This window comes from Colius striatus, chromosome 2, assembly GCF_028858725.1.
Source record: "Colius striatus isolate bColStr4 chromosome 2, bColStr4.1.hap1, whole genome shotgun sequence".
NCBI lineage: Eukaryota > Metazoa > Chordata > Aves > Coliiformes > Coliidae > Colius > Colius striatus.
Window position 1 is genome coordinate 1,320,523 of NC_084760.1, and position 23,862 is coordinate 1,344,384.

Below are 23,862 nucleotides of genomic sequence, written 5' to 3' on the forward strand. Positions count from 1 at the left end.
CTTTGTTTTTTTGTGGTTTTAGTGAAAACTTAAGTGCTTTCAGATGAGGAGCTGCAATTCTGCCAGCCTCCTCTCCCTTGTCCTTTCTAACCAATTCATGGCATAAGAACTTCTGGGTGCAGAATGCTTTTGAAAGAAATTTGTGCAGTATTAGGACAATAAGATTCCAACCCTGTTTGAGATCTGCTGGAGTTACTGCATTGTTTATAATAATGGTCTGAAAAAGCACTGTTAAAGCTTAAAGCCCCTGGGAACTTCACCTTAGAGATGTGCTGCATGCAGGCTCACCAGCTTACCTCTGCTGACATTCTGATCCATGCTCTTGAGGCAACCAGAAGTCTTTTTGCCTTAGACATTTAAGCTGTGTAACTTAATCCAAGCTAATTTATGATGACGAGGAGAAATCTCTGCCCTGGGGAATAGGTACTGTTAGGACACCGACCCAGATGGGCCACTGCCTTAACTGGTTGTGACAGCTACTGTACTCCTACCAGGTATTGTCCCCAGTCTAATTGCAAAATGATCTGTTTCTAAGAAAACCTTGTTTAAAGTGTGTCTGGTGGCAGAACTTGATCAGTGACGATGTACCCCAATCAGCTGGTGGTAGCTCACAGGGAATAACAGTGTGATAAAGTCATCTGCTGCTGCTGAGCACGGGCAGCTGTCAGGCAGCTGCTGGCTCCTGCAAGGAAAAGTCACTGTGTACTCTGTTGTCATCACTTCTTTCTGTTATATAGCGACTGGAAAACATTTTGCAGTGGCCACTGAAAGCCAAGTCCCTTAAACACTCTTGTGTGTTTCCCACTGGTCACATATTCAGAGGTAATAGATGTGATTCCTGCTTGGCTGCCTGCAGAGAATGACCAGAAAGAGTAAGAGCTGTGAAGCCTGTGGTATGCCAGCGTGAATGCTTGCAAAGGCAAGTGTAAAATGTGCTTTCTGTCAATGCCTGTGCAAATAAAACCTGATTTTTCCAGTCTGGAACTAAAGCAAATGTCAAAGGAGCACAGAAGCTCTGTCTTTTTTTTCCCTCCCATGCAGGGTAAAATGTCCATACTGATTTTTGTTTTACCTCTGTGTTGTTTATCTCTGTCAGATAACTTCTACAGTTATATTTTGTCAGGTTGCTCATTCCACTGTGAATATTGGAGGAGGATATCATTTGTGTTCCTCTACCATGTGAGTTGTCCAACTAAAAGACTAGCTAGTTCTCAATATTTTTAAGTTAGAGAAATTAGTGTGTCCAATCTTCTGTGTCCAATCATTAAGGGTAATAATTTAGACAACTAACTTTTTCTTACATGTAACAGAAAAAGTAACTTTTGACTAAAGTAATTTGATTTTAAACAGCCTGATTTTTGGTGGGTTTTTTAATAGGGTTGGGTTCCAGTAAATAAAGGAGTCTATTCCTTTAACTGTGGCTGGTTTTATCCTAAACAGTCCTTGGAATTTAATAGCAAAAGTAAATCAATATTTTTCTAAGTAGTTATTGTAAGTATTAGCACTCTTGTCATTGCTACCACAAGGATATAAAGATGCAAGCCAGCAATTTCATGGAAGTGTTATTCATATGTATATGTCATTAGTAAACACATATTAGGATATACACACTATTATATATGTGTATCACTAGTATGTGAGAGCATAGGCATGGAGGCACTGGTGTTAAATTGACAGAGCAATAACAGTATGTTGTTCCCTGAGAAGTCTTAAATGTTCCAAATCAAATAGTCACCACTAAGAATCTGCCTATTTGCTCTTTTATAATGGCTCAGACAGTCAATGTAAGAACAACCCAGCACGAGCCAATTAGAAAAGCCCCAACCAACAGTGACTGGGAAGACACTGAGTGACAGTTTGCTAGAGACTGCCTTGGATAGGAAGGATTTTGTGCTCACCCTGTTCTTAGGCTGTTCCCTTTGGAGGGAAGCAGCTGCAGCAATTACTGTTGGCCAACACAAGCTGGAGACGGCGTTTTGGGTTTGGTGACCGTGGTGCACCCCGTGACAAACTGTGTTGTCCTGTGGGCTGGCAGCAGAGCTGTGTAACACAGTCTACTAAGTGAATAAAGATGTATGCAGAATATAAGAGCCACAGTACCAGTTTGGGCCAAAGGTCCATCTACCTCAGAATCTGGTGTCCAGGAGTGGCCTCTGGAAAATGAAGAACAGGCATGTGTATACATATGATCCTTTCCCTTAACAGTCTCTGTACTTCAACTATTTTCTGTTCAGAAGATGTTTTGATTCTGCTAGTTTTTGTCTGTCTGGTAAAACACATTTCACACAGCCATTATCCTTTGGGAAGTACTTCTATTCACTGCAGGAAGAACCCCTTCCTTTTCTTTGGATTGACCCTGGCTCCTACCAGCTTGATCTGAGATGATCCTTGGCTCTTGTATGGGGGACACGTTGAGCTGATAATACCTGCTCACTCTTGCCGTGCAACTCTTGGCTCTGCAGACCTCTGCCCTAAATAAGATATTCTCTGTTCCAGGCCGGAGACGAAACACTAAACAGCAGTTCCTCGTTCCTCACTGCAAGGCTGTCTTTCATCTCTCTTACTGCCTTCAGAGCTTTTTCCATTTCAGCTGCTTTCTTTTTACCTTCTCTGCGATGAAGGGATCAGAACTACTCACAATGTTCAGTGTGGGCAAGCCATGGATATACGAGATGGTAGGCTAGCTTCTCTTTTTGGTATTTTTTTAACTGCCTTTCTAGTTATTCCTCCTATTTAACCCATTTTTTGTGCTACTACTGAGCATATTGACAGTGCTTTTGTGGAACTATCTGCCACAGCCTGGAGATCTCACTACTAAAAGCATCCTAGAGTCCTTTATTATCTGTGTGCAGAGGCATTTTTCCATAGATTCATAGCTTTTTGATTATCTCTGTTGAATTTCAGCTGCCGTTTTTGTCGCATCGTGCGTGGTGCTCTGCACAGCATCACAATAGCTGTGAACTCACCACACCACTCCCCTCTTTCTGATATCATTTACGAATACTCTTCATACCACTGTAAATAGTAATGAGGGCTGCAGATACCTCTGAACAACAAAACAAGAACTAGAGCAGCAGAAGCAGTTCGGTGTCCCCGTGATGCACCTCCACGTGCTGCTCTCTTGGCAAGCGAAACCCAAATTTTGGTGATTATTTTTTTTTGCTATAGGAGTGAAAAATAAAAGGCAGAAAGTTAGGAGATAAGAAGTTTCTCTCCTGCCTGCAGGATAACAATCCAAACCTTGGCTTGCTAACATCAGGTTAATAAGATGTTTTGATTCGTGGTGGAAGGAAGTAGATGCGTGGTCAGATGAGGAGAAGCTGTTACTGTAGAAATCAAATGATAACGATCCTTTCAAAAGCTTTTAGGTTGAAGAATAAATATTTCTTCTGATCTCCAGGGAGAATCAAACTATTAGTTCAGAGGTGGCGTATTTTTGGGAAAGAGGAACATCAAAGTTTAACATAACACGACATACTTCAGACAAAACTTCCCATGTAACACTTTGTGAGTGGACAGTGTTTGGCAGCATTTTAGACCTAGGGAATGGCACAAACTTTTCCAAACAGGTTCTTCTTTGGTGTCATGGTTTCAGAGACAGGACTTAACTATCCCTGCAGGTGTGGGATGGTAACTCAGTGCTGAAATATCATTTTGGAGAGGGGTGAGATAAAGCTGATAGGGGGGAGAGGGACTTTTCCGAATAGCTGTGCTTCATGAACAGAGAGCCAGTTGCCTGGGCTAGTGTGCGCTGCAAGAGGGAACAAGTTCTTTTATATGTCCTGAGAAACAGCTAATTTCTGGTGCTACAGAAGAACACAGAAATGTAAGTTACAATATATACATAAGTCTTTGTACTTGATGATCAAACAAGAATTGACTGAAAGAATCCAAAATCCTTTTCAAAGTAATTAATTGCCTGCTCTGAAAGAAAATATGAATTAGAATCTTTATGTTTTCTCTTGTAGCATTGATGTATCAAACATAATCAACCAGCTGGATGAGGGGACAGAGTGACCCTCAGCAAGTTCCCTGCTGGCACCAAACTGGGAGCACTGGCTGATTCCCCAGAGGCTGTGCTGCCATTCAGCGGGATCTCGACCGGCTGCAGAGTTGGGCACAGAGGAACCTCCTGAGGTTCAACAAGGACAAGGGCAGAGTCCTGCAGCTGGGAAGGAACAACCCCCTGCACCAGCACAGGCTGGGGGTGACCTGCTGGAGAGCAGCTCTGCAGAGACAGACCTGGGAGTGCTGGTTGATAATAAACTGACCATGAGCCAGCAATGTGCCCTCGTGGGCAAGAAGCCAATGGCAGCCTGGGGGCAGCAAGAAGAGTGTGGGCAGCAGGTCAAGGGAGGTTCTGCTCCCCCTCTGCTCTGCCCTGGTGAGGCCTCATCTGGAGTCCTGTGTCCAGTTCTGGGCTCCTCAGCTCCAGAGGGACAGGGAAGTGCTGGAGAGAGGCCAGCACAGGGCCACCAAGATGATCAGGGGACTGGAACATCTTTCATATGAGGAAAGGCTGCGGGACCTGGGGCTGTTTAGTCTGGAGAAGAGGAGACTGAGGGGGGATCTTATTAACATTTATAAATATCTAAAGGGTGGGTGTCAGGAGGTTGGGACATCCCCTTTTCTGTAGTAGCCAGCAACAGGACAAGGGGTGATGGGATGAAGCTGGAACACAAAAAGTTCCATTGAAGCAGAAGAGAAAGCTATTTCCCTGTGAGGTGAGGGAGCCCTGGCCCAGGCTGCCCAGGGAGGGTGTGGAGGCTCCTTCCTTGGAGGTCTTCAAGACCCACCTGGACACATTCCTGGGTGACCTGATCTAGGTGACCCTGCTTCTGCAGGGGGTTGGACTGGATGATCCCTACAGGTCCCTTCCAACCCCTACAATTCCATGATTCTATGATAATCTATCTGAATCTCTGTGTATCATTCATTCTACCCAAGTTGCTGTATTGCATTTGCACATGCTTATATTTAGGACAATTTGCTGGTCTAACTCTCACTCCTCAGGCTGAGAGATTGCTTATTTATTTTCACAGTGACCTCTATACTTTGTTTTAGCTGCCTTTTCAAGATGACAAAGAAGTAATCTGACAGCCAAGAAAACAGGTAGACGTATTTGTGGCAAAATCATGCCATGTGTATGTATTTGTGCAAGGGATGTGATTGGACTTGATGTTTGTTTTCTGTTTCTTTTTTATTGCCATGACTTGTCTGCTTGTGTTTGTGTGTGCAAGGGCAGGGAGAGAGACTGAGATGAATCAAGAATACAACCCTTTGAACTGTGCATATAAATATGTGTTTGATGGGCGGCTGCGTCTGACAACATTCGTGTTTCTACCCAAGTGTCTGGCTGAGCAGCCCTGTTACATGTGTGATGGTTAGAAAACACTTTCCTTGGGGATATATTATATCTGAAGTTACGTTCTAGGGCACTCACAGCTTGCAATCTCTTCTCCTTTCCCTTAAAACAAACTTCTGGGAGATACAGCATGCCCAGCACTCTCAGGCTGTGTGTTCTGCCCTGGGAACAGAACACTAAGCTGCCTGTACAGATTGCATATGAAGGAGTTTAGCTGCCCAAGCTGCAAGTGACAGTGCTGGCAATCAACTCAGGTAAGATTAATGACAGAAGGCTGGGAGAATGTTCTGTGAAAGCGACCCACTTTGCCTGGTGGTACTAATCATTGTAATTCATTACAGGATAGTTCCAGCAGCACAGCAAACACCGTTGCCCAGCTTGTTAATTCCCCGAGCTTGTTTACCCACTTGTTTAAGGAGATTGCATCTTACTGCTGTTTATTCACACTCCCCTCTATCGTTTTCCTAGGACTAGTTTTCACTCTTGCACGTTGTCCAGAGCAAGTTGGTAACTCTTTGCAGGATTTGACATGGCAAAAACTGCTGAGGAGGAGGAGTCAAAGATCTTAGCAATATAAAAGTACTAGGTCTATATAAACTGGAAGGTTCACTTGAGCATTGAAAGGTAAATGAATGCCCTGTGATAAGTAAAAGTAGGACATTTATAATTGCTGATTTTTATCTTATCTCTTTTTTAATGATATCTGAAGTTATGTGAGATTTATGAAATTGCACCAAAAATTAAGTTGTGTCTAATTCCTCCACTAGCTTCTACACATACTAAGTTTTTAGGATAACCATGATGCTTCTCTGTTATCACTTCCCCTCCAGGTCTCTCCACACCGATGTGCACAAATCTGCTGGATGGGGCACATCTCAGAGTGCTGAGGAAACTGGCAGGAGTGCTCACCAAGACACTGCCCATCACTTATCAGCAGTCCTGGCTGACTGGGGATTCCCATCTGATTGGAAGTCAGCCAATGGAACACCCAGAGATAAGAAGGAAAGGAAGGATCACCTGGGAAATTACATGTCTGTTAGTTTGACTTCAGTGCCCGGGAACCTCATGGAGCAGATCATCCTCAGTTCTATCATGCAGCACATGCAGGACAACCAGGTGACAAGGACCAGTCAGTGTGGGTTTATGAAGGGCAGGTCCTGTTTAACAAACTGATCTCCTTCTATGACAAGATGACCTGCTTGTTGGATGAAGGAAAGGCTGTGGATGTTGTCTACCTGCACTTCAGTAAGGCATTTGACCCTGTTTCCTACAGTGTTCTCTTAGGGAAATTGGTTGTTCTTGGCTTGGATGGGCAGACACTTTCCTGAGTGGAAGATTATGTTGTGCTAGGAAGTTGCTTGTCTCCTCACATTACTGCAGCATCCAGAAGGCTTAACTGAAGCTTGGTAAAGGGTACTTTAAAAATGTTGTATTGCCTTCTCAGAATTCAGGAATCTGATTTCACGTCAGTCAGAACCAAAATGAGGTTCTTCCAAAAGCTGACAAAGAAATCCATGCCACGTGCTCTGTTTGGTCAGAAATTAGCTATTTCATCTAGGACTCGGCTGATTTCTGAGGATCCAAAGTGCCTCAGGAGTGGAATTTTGAAGGCTGAACGTTTTGAACACAATCACCTGTTAGACTACATGGAGGCACATGCTTGAATTTAAATTCTGTGTGAAGAGTACAAGCATTTGGGTCACCAAATCTCCCGTTTTGTCTAACCGGGAAGTAATTCATGATCCTAAACTCAAGCTGTTTTCACTGTTTTCAGTGCTGAAGGTGACTCTATGTCAGCCGTTGCTCTGTGCTCCTGCCTTCAGGAGCCCTCCTCATTTATACTTGCACAAACATTTCCAAACTGTTTCAATGGCATGTTCCAAGCAGAAACAAAACGAAGCTTTTCCACGCTCTTGTTATGATTAGTTTTAATCCAGCTCAGGGAATAACGTGCTGTTTACAAAGGATCCCCAGGAGTAGCTACACTGCCACAGCTGTGAACTGCAGCTTGAGAAGAGATTGGGGTGTCTAGAAAGGAGGGAAAACACAGGCAGGGAGAGGGGAGTCAGGTGCATTTAAAATTGGCTTGTTCCCAGACACAACCACCTAAACAAATGGTTCTGCCAGAGGAAAATGGGATCATTATCCCTGCTTTAAACCTGGAGATCTAAGATGAAGAAAGGTAAAAGCAGCCCCGTAAGCACCTGAGCGACTTTGGCATGCCTTTTACATCAAATGAGTGGGTAATCTTATTGCTGAGCCAGGTTTTAAATCACACACTACTTTCCCTAGTCTCTTTCTTATCTCTTTCAAACAATGTTTGACAGCTAACAATTATTTGAAAGTTCTCCTACTTTCATTATTTCAGTGGCTCTTTTGGAAACATTTGATCTTCACATATTTTCCAGTGAAGGAGATCTTTACTGCAGACCTTCCCCATCCCTTTCTGCTGGTTGTTTTCTAGTAACCACAGGAAAAAACCACTGAGCGCTGAATGAGGATAATGGTCTGAATTAGTTGTCTTTAGCTCACCCCTCCTTTTCTCTGTTAGAAAAGCCATGGGAAGAGAGATTCCCAGTTTTGCAAGGTCTAACTCAAATTGGTCTCCTCTGAGCAGAAGGTTGAAGTACCTGGCTTGTGGAGGTCCATTCATCTCACATGGACCCACCACTCTTCCTCTCTTTGCATGAAATGTCCTGTTTTTCCAAGTCCTACCGGATTTCTTTATGTTTCTATGAAAAAGGTGTGTGGGAGAAAAGAGTAGGTTTTGAGAGGGGAAAAAGAGATGAATTGTGAGAAAAGGGAGAAAGGGTGCAGTAGTAAATACCCAAGGCTTTATTGTTATAAACCAAGTGTGAGTAACAGGCACAGCAGGCTTGCACTCCTTTCATACTCAGTGAGGAGGTTGACTCAAAGACTCTTGCTCCAAATTGCCTCCTGGAGGAGTCTGTCCCTCCACACTGGCTTTCAAGGAGCCTTGTGACACTAGCTGGATAAAGTGAATGATGTGAAAGTTAGCCTCAGTGGGTGCTATTTTCCTTTATGTATTGCCTGTAAACAACAAGAGAGAGACTGTGTAACATTCATATGGTAACTGGTATGAGGGGAAAGGTTTCACCAGGCGACCTCTTCTCTGCTGGCACAGTGAATCAATAACAATGAAGGAATCTCACACTTGAAACCAGTCATCCAGGCCAACAATAGTTATCACTAATTCTTTTGCTTAAGAAGGTGCAGTGGGGTCAGTGGTGAATAGAGTCATTGCAAATGTCCCAGGTAAAGCTCTGCTGACAATTCTGAAGGGAAACACCAACCAAAACCCGAAGGGTCGCGACCAAGCTGCTGGAAAGGAAAAAGAAACCACAACTTGGGGCAGCAGTTAGAATAACCAGAACTGCTCTCCTTTCTTCAAACTCTGACCATGTCAATAAATTTGATGCCTGACATCTAGTACTGAGAGGCTGGAAGAACAGGGAAAAGCAAAAAAAGCCCTGACAAAAATCTCATCAACATATCTGAGCTACGATCTTGCCCTTAAATTGGATTCCAACACAGCAGGCTGTTCAAGTGACCCCTTCATAAGGAGACAGACAAAAACTGCAGTAAATGGAGACCTGTGCTGGCCTCTGCTCTCTCTGGGTAATATATACCCTGGAGAAGGGAAATAACTCACAGCATAATCAAGTTAGATCTATAATTTCTAGGGCATTTTGTGCTGTTCTTTCAGATAATGTAAGGTCAGCAGATAAATCTAAACCAGCAAAATGTCAGAAGGAGCATCAACCTTGTCTTCTGCACAAAGGGACCTTGCCATACTCCCAAACAAAGGTTTACAAGATCATGTCTTTGCTAATAATGTTACTGAGCTTTAAGATCACGATGGTTCTGTAGAGGTTTAACGTGGATGACGGTCTACTCCGTTACAAGCAAACTGGGGAGAACTGGAACTCTCTCTGTTTCCTCCCACAGGTCAGCCAGCAATGTCAGTTGTCTGCTGCTTTGGACTAAAGTTTACCTTTTCCAACACTTTCCCATTTTGCTTTCCTTACCTTGAAACAAGGTTTCTCTCCTGATTCCTATTGCTGTTTGTATTTTGCCTGAGCTGCTGGACAGTGATGCCGGGGAAGGTCTCTCACTTATAACCATGCAACTGAGCTTCTCTTAAATCTGGCCAGTTGTTGTGTTTCAGACATGCAGGCATTCCTCACTATGCTTTCTGGAAAAACATGTGCTGTGAACAGAAGTATCTGTAAAAGAAACAGGAAATTAGAAAGCTAAGAGTAATTCCTACCATAAAACAACCAGTAAAACTCGTTACAAGGACAGCCACAAATCTTTACCATGCAAGGCTACCTTTGCAGGCTGGATTGCTTCACTGAAAAATGTCCCATCCTCTAGAGTTCTTTCCCACCCCATTCCATAATATTTTTGGCAACAACCTTTCTCTTTTTGGAGTGATTTTTCCTTCTGTACCTGTTTTCGTTAGGTGGGCCTAAGCCTGCACTTCGATGTGTATTATAGGAACTGAGGTGTGAATTCTGGCCATCCCAAAGCCATAGCTTATTAAGGGAGTTGCACACCTAAATAGTAGCTTGGGTGTAAACACCTATATGTATGGCTAAACTAAAAACAGACTCCCAAGGTTTTATCATGATTTTAAGCAACTGCAGCGTTCTCTAATTTCAAGACCTGATTTATTCTCTTTTATCTTTTGGTTTGAAATTAGACACAAATCCCTTTTTTTTGTTCAAATGTCTTCAGATTTGGGTTCTAACTCTGAAGTTAGATCTGGAAAACAGCAGGATGAGACTGTTCCAGCTCACTGGTGCTCACAGGCTGTATGAGTAAGCTTGAAAAATGTTGGTTCTGCGTCATCTGGGTGCTACCCTGTGTTGTAGGTATCCCATCTGTGCTTGTCATGGGCTTTACTTTGGCAGGATAAAGTCCAATTTCCAGCTCTTAACCCTTATGCAGAATCACTTGCCCTGTAGCCCACTTACAGAATATGTCTGATCTTCCCAAACAAACTGGGGTGACCCCTTTCTGAGTGTCCATTAAGCTTCTTTTCCAGGCTCGTACAGGGAGCACAAACTCTTAAAAGTTCCTGTGAAACTTTGGCGAGGGCTCTGATAAAAATCAGAACTTTTGAAGTTCATCAGTTGCTACTTGGAATAACAGGAATAAGGGCTATTCTTTCTTTTTAATTAGCGTTGGTGGGTGAGGCACCGAGAGATAAAGTGCTGAAGCTGGAGAGTTGCACACACTGAAGTCTGAGTCAGTGTTGCCACATGAATACACGAACAAATGACAATGAAAACCCTATAAAGAAGAGCTTTTTTTCCCCCTCTCATTTCATTCTAATATGCCATAATGCAAGCCTGTGTGGTATGGGAAGCCTTTTCATACAGAATTACACTGTTGAACACCCTCCCCCTCCCGCTCCCCAGATAAAAATGGTAAATTCTGAAGGCCACAGAAGGACAGATAAATGAACAGCAAATTCCACCGAGCGCTTTATCAGCTTTCTGCCATTCTCTGAGCACCGCCAGATAAAAACCCCAGCGCTTACAGGTCTTGAGAAAGGCTGTGCATAAGCTTGTAAAATGTGTATTAATTATAGACTGTGCATTATAGTCTCCTCAAATTTCCTTCAGTTTTCTCCAAATGCACAAACATCTCCAGCATTTTCTGATCTGCCCCAGATGTCTGCGTTTAGAACCAAAGTTACAGACTGGCCTGTACGGCATTAACTGGCTAATGAGCCTTATTATTTGCAAATAGACTTCCAGCTTCTCTCCTGCTGCTTGTCATACCTCTTTCTGTTTGGTGTAGGATGGAGCAGGTAGTGAGATGAGCCCTTCACTTTGTTCAACACATACCACTAGAAGGTACTGCTCTTGAATAGCTATTCATCTATCAGACCTCATCACAGGCACTTAGAATCACAGGATGGTAGGGTTGGAAGGGACCTTTAGAGATCATCCAGTCCAACCCCCTGCAGAAGCAGGGTCACCTAGATCAGGTCACACAGGAACGTGTCCAGGTGGGTCTTGAAGAGCTCCAAGGAAGGAGCCTCCACACCCTCCCTGGGCAGCCTGGGCCAGGGCTCCCTCACCCAAACACTGACACAGTTTGTTCTTATGTTTCAATGGAACTTTTTGTGTTCCAGCTTCATCCCATCACCCCTTGTACTGTTACTAGCTACTACAGAAAAGAGGGATGTCCCAACCTCCTGACACCCACCCTTTAGATGTTTGCAAATGTTAATAAGATCCCCCCTCAGTCTCCTCTCCTCCAGACTAAACAGCCCCAGGTCCTGCAGCCTTTCCTTGTGTGAAAGATGTTCCATTCCCCTGATCATCTTGGTGGCCCTGTGCTGGCCTCTCTCCAGCACTTCCCTGTCCCTTTGGAGCTGAGGAGCCCAGAACTGGACACAGGACTCCAGATGAGGCCTCAGCAGGGCAGAGCAGAGGGGGAGCAGAACCTCCCTTGACCTGCTGCCCACACTCTTCTTGATGCCCCCAGGCTGCCATTGGCTTCTTGCCCATGAGGGCACATTGCTGGCTCATGGGCAGTTTATTATCAACCAGCACTCCCAGGTCTCTCTCTGCAGAGCTGCTCTCCAGCAGGTCACCCCCAGCCTGTCCTGGTACATGGGGTTGTTCCTCCCCAGCTGCAGGACTCTGCCCTTGTCCTTGTTGAACCTCAGGAGGTTCCTCTGTGCCCAACTCTGCAGCCGGTCGAGATCCCGCTGAATGGCAGCACAGCCTCTGGGGAATCAGCCAGTGCTCCCAGTTTGGTGCCAGCAGGGAACTTGCTGAGGGTACACTCTGTCCCCTCATCCAGGTTGTTGATGAAGATGTTGAAAGACTTGGGCTGCATCTTTTCATGATGGCTATTCATCTCACCATTTTTTTCCCCCTTTTCCCAGAGAGCCTCAGCTGAAACAATTTGCTTTCAGAATATGAGATTAGGGAAACATGCTATTCTGTCCTTCCTACCAAAAATGATGGTATGAAAACTCTGCATACTTCAGTGTTTAGTATTAGATGAAAAGGGGGAGAAAGACTGTATGGAACTTACACCAAGAAAGATACTTTGGGTAATGATTTGAAAACAAAGTTCTAAGTCTGAACAATCAGAGGAAAAGAAAAGGTGTATGTCTGTGATTTTTATAAGATGACTGTTTCCAAAGATTGAGCACGGGACACCTACCAGTTGTGGCACAGCCTGTGCTTGTTGGGGAGAAGGGAACAAAAGTCCTTCCCTGAAGCTGCCTCTCCTAGAAGAGCTGAAGTTGGTCAGCGACAGGTTTGCTGCCCAGGGGGTGAAGTCAGGGGTGGGCTCGTGTTCTCTGTGGCTCCCACTGCTGCCCTTGTGGGAAGAAGAGAGGAAAGAAGAAGTGCAGCTGGAATGCAGAGTTTAGGAGAGAGAAGAAAAACAAACAGGGCATGAGTTTGGGGGAGAATGAGTGAGGTTGTGGAACAAGTGGTGTAGGAAAACATCAGCAGGTCAGGCAGAAACGGGAGATTAGAGCAGAAACAGAGAGAATCCAGTCAAACTCTCTGTCCATGAGCATCTTACAGCATCTTCCTGGATGGGAGGAGCTACTTGGCTTGGTTGGTTTTGTTTTCTATTTTAGGTCACATTTTTGTTGCTGTGGAGGAGATTCATTTGTGTTTCTCTGACATTTATCAGGTTCACTGGATCATCTTTTGGCTCGTTTGCAGGCTTTTTAATTGCTTTAGAGGCAATTAAAGCTTGCATAGTCACAGTAGCTGGCATCCATACTACACTGCTATTCCTAGAAATAGAGAATGTCAATAAGACTTGGTTTTCTTTTGCTGACTTGAGACCTTGTCTTGGCACTCTTTAAAATGGTTTTACCAGGCTTAGGAGCTGGTACACACACACATCCTCCTTTCTTTGAGGAGGAAGAAAGCCATTCTCCATTTCTGCAGTGGCAGCTTGAATGTGAACAAAACCATCTTCCCTCCACAACGGATTTATGCTGTCCATGCATTTCATTTTTATCTCTGCTTACATTCTTGAGCAGCTGCATGTTTGACACATAAAGGCATGATACCTTTGCCTCCATATCAAGCTACAGGTTAGGCTTCTCCTTTACATCAACCAGTCCCTGATTAAGCCATGTAATGCAGCCTCTGTTGCTCCATCACCACGGAGCACCACTGTCCTTATTTCTTCAGTGCCTGTAGCTACTCTCTTCAGGTCCTGACACATTCAGGATTGTCCTGTCTCTGGTTCTGCACTTCAGTGTTAAAAGGCCACAGCATGCAAGATCCACCCCTTCCCACATCACCACTGGACCAAGGGGTTTATCATACTGAGTAGGGAGCTTGTTGAACAACTAGTCAATAGAACAGTCTCTATAGGAAGACAACACATGCTGCATCTTTTGGGAAGAAGACCTTTAATACTTTTCTGCAGCATCACACTGTCAATCAAAATAGGTTTTCTCCAGCCTCACTTGCTTTGCTTTGCACTCAGCTTCGTCTAGGAACTAAACCAGAGTGGAGTCTTCACCTGAATTGCTTCAGGTAGGCTAATTTGATTTTCTTCTTTAGCCTGTGCTCAGGCTTATAGTGGATCATGCAAACAGGACAGTGAACCACAGTCTGGGCAGTGAGGTGGCAGCTCCAGCCGAGTGCATTGGGCTTTTTTGCCTGTGTGTAGGCACTTGGCTGAACCTGGTGCCTGGGGTAGGAGCCTCAGATCTCAGCAGGAGGAACAACTCTGCCTCTGTGTTGGACTTTTTACCTGGTTTTTATCAGAAGCTCGTTTCATTGTAAGTTACTACTTACATCTTTAAAGTTGGCTATTGAGGCTTAGGTAGCTTTACTAATGTGTTTTGTAAACTCCATTTACACCTTGCATATCTTAGTGGGAGGTTGGCATTCACTGTGAACAATAAAATGTCTTGCTCATGAATTTTTGTGCTTTGCCTGGAGCACTTAAAACCAAAACAAAGGTCCAGAATAGTGCCTAGAAACTGGTTTTTTGGTTCCTTTTGCTCAGCCCTGTTTTCCAGTGGCTCACCAGGTTCTCTCTGGAGAGTGGAGGATGAGGAGTGTTCATGTGGTGGGTTTTTTGCTCTTAACTGACCTTCACAATTCTGGTTTTCAGTTCACCAACAGCTGAAACAGGTAGATGAGCTCTTTGCTAAGTTTTGTCGTGGCTGAGTGTAAATTGTAGAGGTGCTGTCAGCTGGTCAGCTGTGGGTCCAGCTTAGAACTGACTGGCATTGCCCCTGTCAGCTGGGGGGGGAAGCTTCTGGCAGTTCTTTGTTTAAAGAAGCCACCCCTGCAGCCTCCCGCACTACCAAAGCCTGTCCCAGGCAAAGCCACTACACTGTAGGCACCTTCTTGGTGTAAGCTTGGCTCGGAGCTGGCTTCAGGCTTTACAGACTCTTGCTCTTGTGATAGGGAAATGGGGTCTGGATTTTGAGAAGCTACTTTGCCTTCCTGAATATTATTTTTTAGCTATATTCAAGTGCTTAGGGATAATTTCTGTGCTAAAACAAGGCTGTGGATGGGTGGTAGGAGCATCTGCTTGGACGATGCTGATCTGCCCCGTGCCCTTCAGTTCTCCTGCTTGTAGCAATTCTGATAAATGGGCTATCAGAGCTGTACCATTAGTTCTAGAAGCAGAGTTGAGGAAGCCAGGGAGATTGCTGCCTTGCACCAAGGCTGTATTGATTGTTCTTCCAAGGTCATGAGATGTTTCTATCCCATCTCTGAACTATCAGCAGTGGCTACATGACTGGCAAACGCTCCCCAGCGAATTGGGTAGCTCTTTCTGAGCTCACACACATAGTGGTATGCTGTTAAGAGGGACAAGGCTGGAGATGCTGCTTCTCTAGCAGCTTGTGATCTGTTAAGAGCTGCATCTGTCTCAGTGATTCATCACCCCAGTCGGTGTGAGTGCTCACAAACAGCCTTGGCTGCCAGGGTTGGGTCACCCAAATAACACTGCAGGGACCTGGAAATAGTCCCTGTAACTACTCCTTATGAATCCATTCCCACTGTTTTTAACACCAGTGAGTATTGACTTGCAGCAGTTAATCTCCAAACCAGGCAAGTGCAGCTGTTTGCATTTCAGAGGCCAGGTAGGAACACAACTTCACATTGTTCCCCTCACCTAGACACAGATGGTTATGGGAGGCTGCTTTCCTGGCGAGGCCAGCCTAAGATCTCTGACTTTTCCTCTTAGGCACTAAGGATGAAATAGTTTGCTGCCAGGGTGAAGCTTCAGCTTGCTCACTCTGTCTTCCTCCACTGAACTATTTTAATAGCCAAAAAGCTATTCTTTGGAATGGCTTAATGAAGGCTGTCCAGGTTTATGCCATGGGAAGCTGATGCAGCTGATGTTGATGCTGCTGAGTGCTGCTGGGGATGAGGATGTGTGCCTTCCTCCCACAGGGTGACTGGTTGGCTGCCTTTTGCAGAGGCTTGAAATGATATACTGAAATTAAGAGTCCCTTTCCTAGTGAGAAATCCTAGATTTAGACCAAAACTCACCCATTTTGAAATAAGGATTTGATGTGGCCCAGGTAAAACACAAACTCTCCATTTAGTATTTTATACCAGCTTTAAAGTGTGTGCCTTTTTATGCCCTTTTTATTCCTCTGATTGCCCTAAAAGCATGGCATGGATTGCCTTTAGACAACATTTTTCACTGGTTTCTGTAGCAAAATGAGGAAAGGCTGTGGGACCTGGGGCTGTTTAGTCTGGAGGAGACTGAGGGGGAACCTCATTAATATCGAGAAATATCTCAGTGGTGGGCGTCAGGAGGTTGGGGCAGCACTTTTTTTTCTGTTGTATCCAGTGATAGAACAAGGGGTGATGGAAAGAAGCTGGAACACAAGAAGTTTCACTTAAATATAAGGAAAAAGTGTTTGTTTCAGTGAGGGAGCCCTGGCCCAGGCTGCCCAGGGAGGGTGTGGAGGCTCCTGCTCTGGAGATCTTTACTAGACTAGAATGTCTATTCTAGCATTCCTGTTTGGTTGCTTCTTTAACTTAGGCTATATCCTGATTCCTGCTATGGTTCCTATTTTCAAGTAAACAGGAATTCATTTTAGTTGTGAAAGTTTTCCTGCTTTTTGTCTCCAGTTTGAAGGAGAAGAGTTCTGCAAGAGAATCAAAATACCTACATTTCTTTAATTAAAAGTAATATGCTCACAACATCTCCCAGGCATCCTTGAGCTGAACTGACAGAAAGTTAAAAGCCACAATTTGTCATGGAAAACTCCAATCTGTGTTAATTTCTCAAGCAGATTGTTGCAAAGACTCCAAGTTTGTCTGCAGTAAAAACTCAATTAAACAAACTACATTATTAGGCACATCGATTCAGCAAGGAATATGTTTTTGAAGCAGGAATGTTAATGAAATCTTTCAACTATGTTGTGATACTCAGCTGACTTTCAAACTCACCCATCTCACAGGGCAGCTGCATAAGCACAAGTTCTGGTAACTCATCTTTGTAGAGAGACCAAAGACAAGTCTGAGGATATTTATGTCAGCTGGGGCTCTGTTCACATGGTTCTGCTTTAAGAGGTGCTTCGTTTGAAAGAGCTGAACTTGCATAGCACAGATGGGGTTATTTCCTAATTTGTAGCTTATTTGTTACTTAAACACTGCTGAGACAGACAGCCTTTCCAATCCATCCATGCATCTACATTGCTAGTGCAGGTTCTCTTCACATCTTTATTCCTGGAATCTCTCTCTTTGGCATCTGCCTTCTTGCCTTTCTCTCTTCTATCCATTCTGAATCAGCTGTCTTTTGTGTTCCTCAGCTGCCACCCTTTTTCATCTCAATCAAACATGAGTCACTTGCCTTTATTTTCAAACCCCTTTCTCATCTCTCATTGCATGTTTACTACTGAAGTGTCAGCTTAAATCCTTGATTGGTTGTGATGCCCTGGTGAACTGGAGATGGAAACAGACGTGAGTTTTGTGTTTTGAATCATCTTGTGTCTTCCAAATGTGTATTGCAAGATGCTGCTGCAAAATGAATAAGTTTGTAGGTGCTTCTCTCTCTAATTCAGCAATTACTTCCATGGGTGCTGATTCCTTTTCAAACAGAAAGCAGCAGACTTGTGTTGAGAAAGTGTTGGGAGCTGGAATTTTAAAGACCCAAGCACTCTGTTCTGAATATGTTACACCATGGAAAATGCATTTTGAGATTTTTACAGGTGATGGGAGCAGAAAAATGTCTGTTGTAAATCAATTCTGTATCGTTTTCCTCGTTCCATTGAAAACACCACAAATGGAAAGACTCTGCAAACTGATGAGAGGGAGAGAATTGGATCAGAGGGCTTAAGTTCTGTCTGAGGTGTGAAACACTCTCAGGTCCTATTCTTAACCCCAACCTGTTATTCCCAGGAGCTGGAGCACGTACCCTTAGAGCTTTTTTGGGTCCCAGTGGATAACTGTGATTGTTTTTGAAGGGTCTAAGTTTCCTCTCCCTTCTTCACCTCTGGGGAGAGGAAACAATCCAACAATCCAGACATTCACCACTGCACTAACCAGTGCATTGACTTTCCAAACAGGCAGGAGTGCACTTGCTAATTTACTCACCAAGAAATGATTTATTCTGCAGAGCCATCTAATTTAATTACTATTTGAGCTTTCTAGAAAGGCAGGACTGGCTAATTATTTTCATTGCCTCCTTTTGGCTGCTTGTGCTGGGTAGATCTGCTGTTTAATGAGTCACTCCAGGGCCAGAAAGGAACGCTGTACTCCTGAAATATAAGGTGTCTAGACAAAAATGCATGAGTAAACATTTCCACTGTAAGCAATGAGACAGTGTTTGTCTGTGATAAACTGGTTCTGATTAATTCATTTCTAAGCTTGAGGTATACACTTTTGCAGAGCCTCGCTGTGTCAGGTGCTGCAAACACATAGTAAGAGACAGTTGCTGCAGTTCTATGTAGTTCTATGCAGTATTAGTAAAGTTAACAACAATTCTTTGCCAGAAATCATACAAGTGTGCACTATCCTCCCACAATTGTTCTTGGCATAGGGTTTTTTTAATTGGCTGAAGTTTTTATTCAATATTTACATGACAAGCTGCTGATTACTGCTTTTCACTACTAGTTAACACAGCTCTCCATGCTGCCTTTATTTGCTTTGTGGATGCACTGTATCAGACATGGGGCAACACAACAGCTAGCTGTGTGAGGAGCCAGCCGTAGCTTAAGGGTTTCTCTTTTAAACCCTGCACAAACGTGGTTGTACAGGGCTGGCTGAGGAGCAGAGCAAGTGTTGTAGTGCTGGGGGCACAGGTAGGAGTGAGTGATGGGCTGCTCTGTGCCAGGGTTTCACTGCTGTGCTGGGCTGAGGCAGCAGCCCTTCGCCAGCCTGTCCTGTGAGCTGCTGGCTGCAGGCGCTGAGCAAGCTCACTCAGGATAGCACACAGCCTGCTCAATCATTCCCATGCCTCACAACCCTGGAAACACTTCATATACACCACCTACAGAGGCTGTCAGCATAAGAAGAAGAAATCAGCCAGAACTGGGTTTGTGCTAATAAATTCTGCTGGATGTGAGAGACTCTGAGCTGTTGCTCCACTGTGTTCCTCTGAGTTTCCCTTGAACCTGCACTTTCTACCCTTTTCTCCATTTCCCAGATTGCCTCAAATCTCTCTCCTCTCTCTGATAACGTAATCACCTGCTGCAGGTCTGAATAGGAAGTAGTTTTCTTATTCTGTGGGAAATTTCCCTACTGCTTCTGTCTCACAGATTGCCAAAGGTTATTTCTCTTTCACTCAGCTGTGTTAGGGGGAAATGGCATCTTGTTTTGACCCCGAGCACTTGCCTGATTGTCTGCCTCTGAAAAGAGTCCTTAGAACAGGGCACTGTCGACGTTGATTGAAGAAGTTTGATGAAATGGTGAGGGCATGGTTGTAGGTAAAATGATGGGGTGCTTCATGGTTCTCAGTTGAAACAGAAGAGAGGAATTGAAATGCTGGGCCTGTGGGTTGTGTACAAGGCTGTGTGTCTTGCCTAAGTACCATAGGAAAAAAGGAGATATTTGTGTTTACTGAGCCCTAAAGTGAGTGAGCACTATAGAATTGTTTTGGTTGGATAAAGGGCTTTAAGGTTGAGTACAGCCACTAACCTCAACTTGACCACAAAATCACTTCCCTCAGCACCTCAGCTACGTGTCTTTTAAATACCTCCATGGATGGGGACTCCACCAGCTCCCTGGGCAGCCTCTGCCAGTGTCTAACAACCCTCTCAGTGAGGAAGATTTTCGTGCTATTCAATCTAAACCTCTCCTGAGGCTATTTCCTATTGTCCTGTCACTTGTTACCTGGAGAAGCTACTGACACTTGCCTCACTACAACCTCCTTTTGAGCATTTAGTTGTAGAGAGTGATCACGTCTCCTCTCAGCCTCCTCTTCTGTAGGATAAACATCCCCAGCTGCTCCTCATCACACTTGTGCTCCAGACCCTTCCCCAGCTTCGTTGCCCATCTCTGGACACGCTTCAGCACCTCAGTGTCCTTCTTGTAGTGAGGGGCCCAGCACTGGACACAGTATTTGAGTTGTGGCCTCACCAGAGCCAAGTACAGAGGGGCAATCCCTGCCCTGGTCCTGCTCTTCACACTATTTCTGGTACAAGCCAGGATGCTCTTGGCTTTCTTGGCCACCTGGGCACTCTGTACTGAGAGAAAAAGGAATGCATGAATATGAAAAGTAGTTCTGTGTCCTCCCACCATTCAGGGATGTTTTCCCCATCTCCAGGGTCATTCCTTGTTTTCTGAAGTGTGTGTTTCTCCTCTGGCAGTTAAAACCATCTCTTATCGTATGTGATGGAATGATATCATCTCATTCTCCCTGCCTCTAAGCTATCACACACACTTAGGAAGAAACTCATCAATAGAACCGTTTGTGTCTGTGTCTGATTGGTTTCTCATGTTTAAAAAGGAGGAAAAGGGAGATTGATTGCAGAGGCCATAAAAGTAATGATGCGTTTAATGAAAACATACATTTTATAGGCAAAACACGCTTAAAAATTACTTGATGCTGCTGCATGTGAGTTAATGAAATTAACTGACCTTAAAAGTTTTGCTGATTTGACCTCGGGTTATCCCTTTGAGCCTTCAGCTGGTTTTACATTTAGTTGCACGCATGGCACTTATTTCTGTGCGTTTGGTCTGTCTTGAGAACTTTCAGCTCTCCCCATCAAACACAGTAGCTACAGGCCACACTGCAACAGTCACACAACGTGGGAACAGGGCTGCTGGCTCTCTGACTGTTCCTGGAGGAGCAGTTACCCTTCTTTTCCCCAGTCTTTCACGTTATGGCTTTGCCATTAACCCCTTCTGAGGAGACAGTTGCCCTCTAAGTAGTGGTCTCTTGCAAGCTACTGCTTTTCATACCAGAACCAAGCTGTGACCAGTTCCAAACTGTAATGTGACTGCACAACTGAGTTTCCTGTGGGAAATGACATCAAAAGGTCTATATACAGGTGAGTAATTAATATGGCATCATCCCACCTCCTTGTTAGCCAAACAACTTTTTGGTTGAGATTACATCCAGTGTCAGGCTAGTCCAGCTCTCAGAGGTGGTGCTTGTTCATGGAAAGGAGTAGAGGAACATATTCCAACCCAGCTGGATGAGTTCCTGTGTGCCCTGCTCTAGGTGGTGCTGCTCTGGCAGAGGGTTGCACTGGATGAGCCTTTGAGGTCTCTTCCAACCCTTGAGACTCTGTGATTCTGTGAAAGTCCAAACTATGGTCATATCTATGTTATGTGTGTGGTTGGGCTGGTATGGTTTAGTTTAGTGATGGGCTTGGCAATGTGAGGTCAGTGGCTGGACTTGATCTTAAAGATATTCTCCAACTGTAATGATGTTATGATTCTATGACTCATCCATCCTCACGACCAGTCTCATGCCAAGTGATATTGAAGGGGATTTGGACTCTAGTCATTGCAGCCCTTTGGGCTTGAAGATGGTGTGATAGTAGCAATTATTAATTATAATGATTTAATTAATTACTTAATCGCTATTACTAATTAATATTGCTTTTGTTTGTTTGTTTTCAGTTGTAGGTAAGTGATGGCTGTGTTGCAGCATGCCAGAATGGTGTTTCTGTAGTGTGATTTCCCAGACACGTGTTGCACACTCTCAGCTGTTGCATAAGCAGAGTGGGGAAGTTTGTGACCAGGATCAGACAGAGCTGGGAGGCAGCGTGAGGTGCAGTTGTGTGCACAGAGAATCAAAGAATGGTAGGAGTTGGAAGGGACCTCTAAAGATCATCTGGTCCAACCTTTCTGTCGAAGCAAGTCCCATCTAGATCGGGTCACACAGGAATGTGTCCAGATGGGTTTGAAGACCTCCAAGGAAGGAGATTCCATATCATCCCTGGGCAGCCTGGGCCAGGGCTCCCTCATCTCAACAGCAAAGCAGTTTCCCTTCCTCTTCCAGTGGAACTCTCTGTGTTCCAGCATCTGCCCATCACCCCTTGTCCTGTGACTGGACACTGCAGAAAAAAGTGTTGCCCCATCCCCTTGACATCCACCTTTTAAATACTTGTAAGTATTAATGAGATCCCCTCTCAGTCTCCTCCAGACTGAACAACCCAAGGTCTCACAGCCTTTTCTCATGAGGAAGAAGCTCCAGTCCCCTGATCATCTTGGTGGCCCTGTGCTGGCCTCTCTCTTAAACATATGCTACAGAAGTTAGTCCTCAGAAAGAGCTATGTTCTGATCCTCAGCTGGATTCCTTTGCCAAGGGAGCTAGAGCCTAAGAGTGGGGAACCACATGCATGATAAGAATGAGCAGGACCCCACCTTTCATGCTTGTACCAGTGACTGCAGCTGTGTGCATTGGCTCAGGCAGGATGGATGTTGTACCTGGTGTGGCACTAAGATCATAGAACGGTAGAGTTGGAAGGGACCTTTGGAGATCATCCAGCCCAACTCCCTGGGCAGCCTGGGCCAGGGTTCTGTCACCCTGTCAGATCACCTCCCTGCTGTAACAAAGACTGTATTGTGGCTCTCTGCTTCACTGACCTCCTCCCCCCTTGCATTCAAAGAGCTGCCTCATTCATTTATGCTTTAGAAAATTCATACATATATTTGGAAAACAAATTAAACTTATGAGAAGCTGAAAACTTTCCAGAGGATGCTGTTTTCATGCTTCTCATACAGATTTCCTGCAGCAGTGTGATGCAGTGTACTTCTAAACCCACTCTGGTAACTCATCAAAGCTGTAGCCTTTCTGTGAGAAAATAACACAGCATTTCTAGATAATTCTGTGTCAGCTACTGAACTGAATCCTTGGTCTTTAGTCGCTTGTCTAAGTAGCTGGAAGGACATGAGAGACCCAAAATCCCTACTGCTGTACAAAGGGACAAGTCTTGAGCAACGATTCTGTTAGATCACAGCCTCTCTGACATCACTTTGGGAAGGAAGATTTGGCTGTTTACAGGAAAGGCTACAGTTGTCCTGAAACCTCAGCACAGCTGCAGGTAACTGGGAGAAGGGATATTCTGTGCTTTCCTCTGACCATTGCATCACCCCCGAGCACCAGATACCACAGTGTATTTGCTACAGCAGGGGATCTGGCTGGGAGCAGCAGGGAAGCAGCTCACTCAGTCACCCCTCTCACCTGCAAAGGATCTGGAGTGGGACATGGAAGCTGTATGGTTCACCTTGATTTACCTGATTCACAGCCTGACGTGGCAGTAAGTCTGTGCACAGCTCTGTGAGGCTGTGTGTCTGCCTCTCTGGGAAGTATCATCTCATCATCTCTGAGCTCTCAAATGGGGAAGAAGTATGCCATAAAAACCATGAGGATCTGAATCCAGTCTGCTGGCCACATAGAAACCAAGGGAAGCACGTGTCCAGTAATCCTTCCTTACTGTGTTTGCCTGGCCTCAGACAACCAGGCTGTTGGAACAGAAACTTTGTGCTGGGGTACATCTCTCTTTCTCTTGAGGTGGAGAAAACAGAGTGGAAATTCTTTCTCATTTCACCTGGCTTTAATATCTCTGAGTAAACCAGAAAACAACCCTTTGTCAGGTTATTTACTTCTGCCTCTCTCTAAGCTAAATAGTAGCCTGTTTAAACTCAGAAGGGTGATATCCGTCTTCTAAGATGCACAGTGAGCTGCTGGAGGAGTGTTTTGCAGCAGATCAATGCTTTTTTATATTACTCTAAAGTTATAGTAAGGTTTTTGGTTTCTGGACAATCCTTTTTCTTTACTTTTTACACACAATCCTTTGCAAGAGTTTACGGAGGGACGACAGCTTTTGAGGTGTGATTTTCAACCACATGAAGGTCTTTAGATTTTTTACCACAAATCCCAGTTTACTATTTATACCCAGCTCCCCCCTTCTGGTAAAGTAATTCAGACATGATGGGAGAGGTCACTGCTGTGGCTGCAGCATGTTCCCTCGTGCTTGAGATGCGTGGGGGTGTCACCTGTTCTCTGGGAGATCTGGTGTCTGAGATGGAGGTTGGACC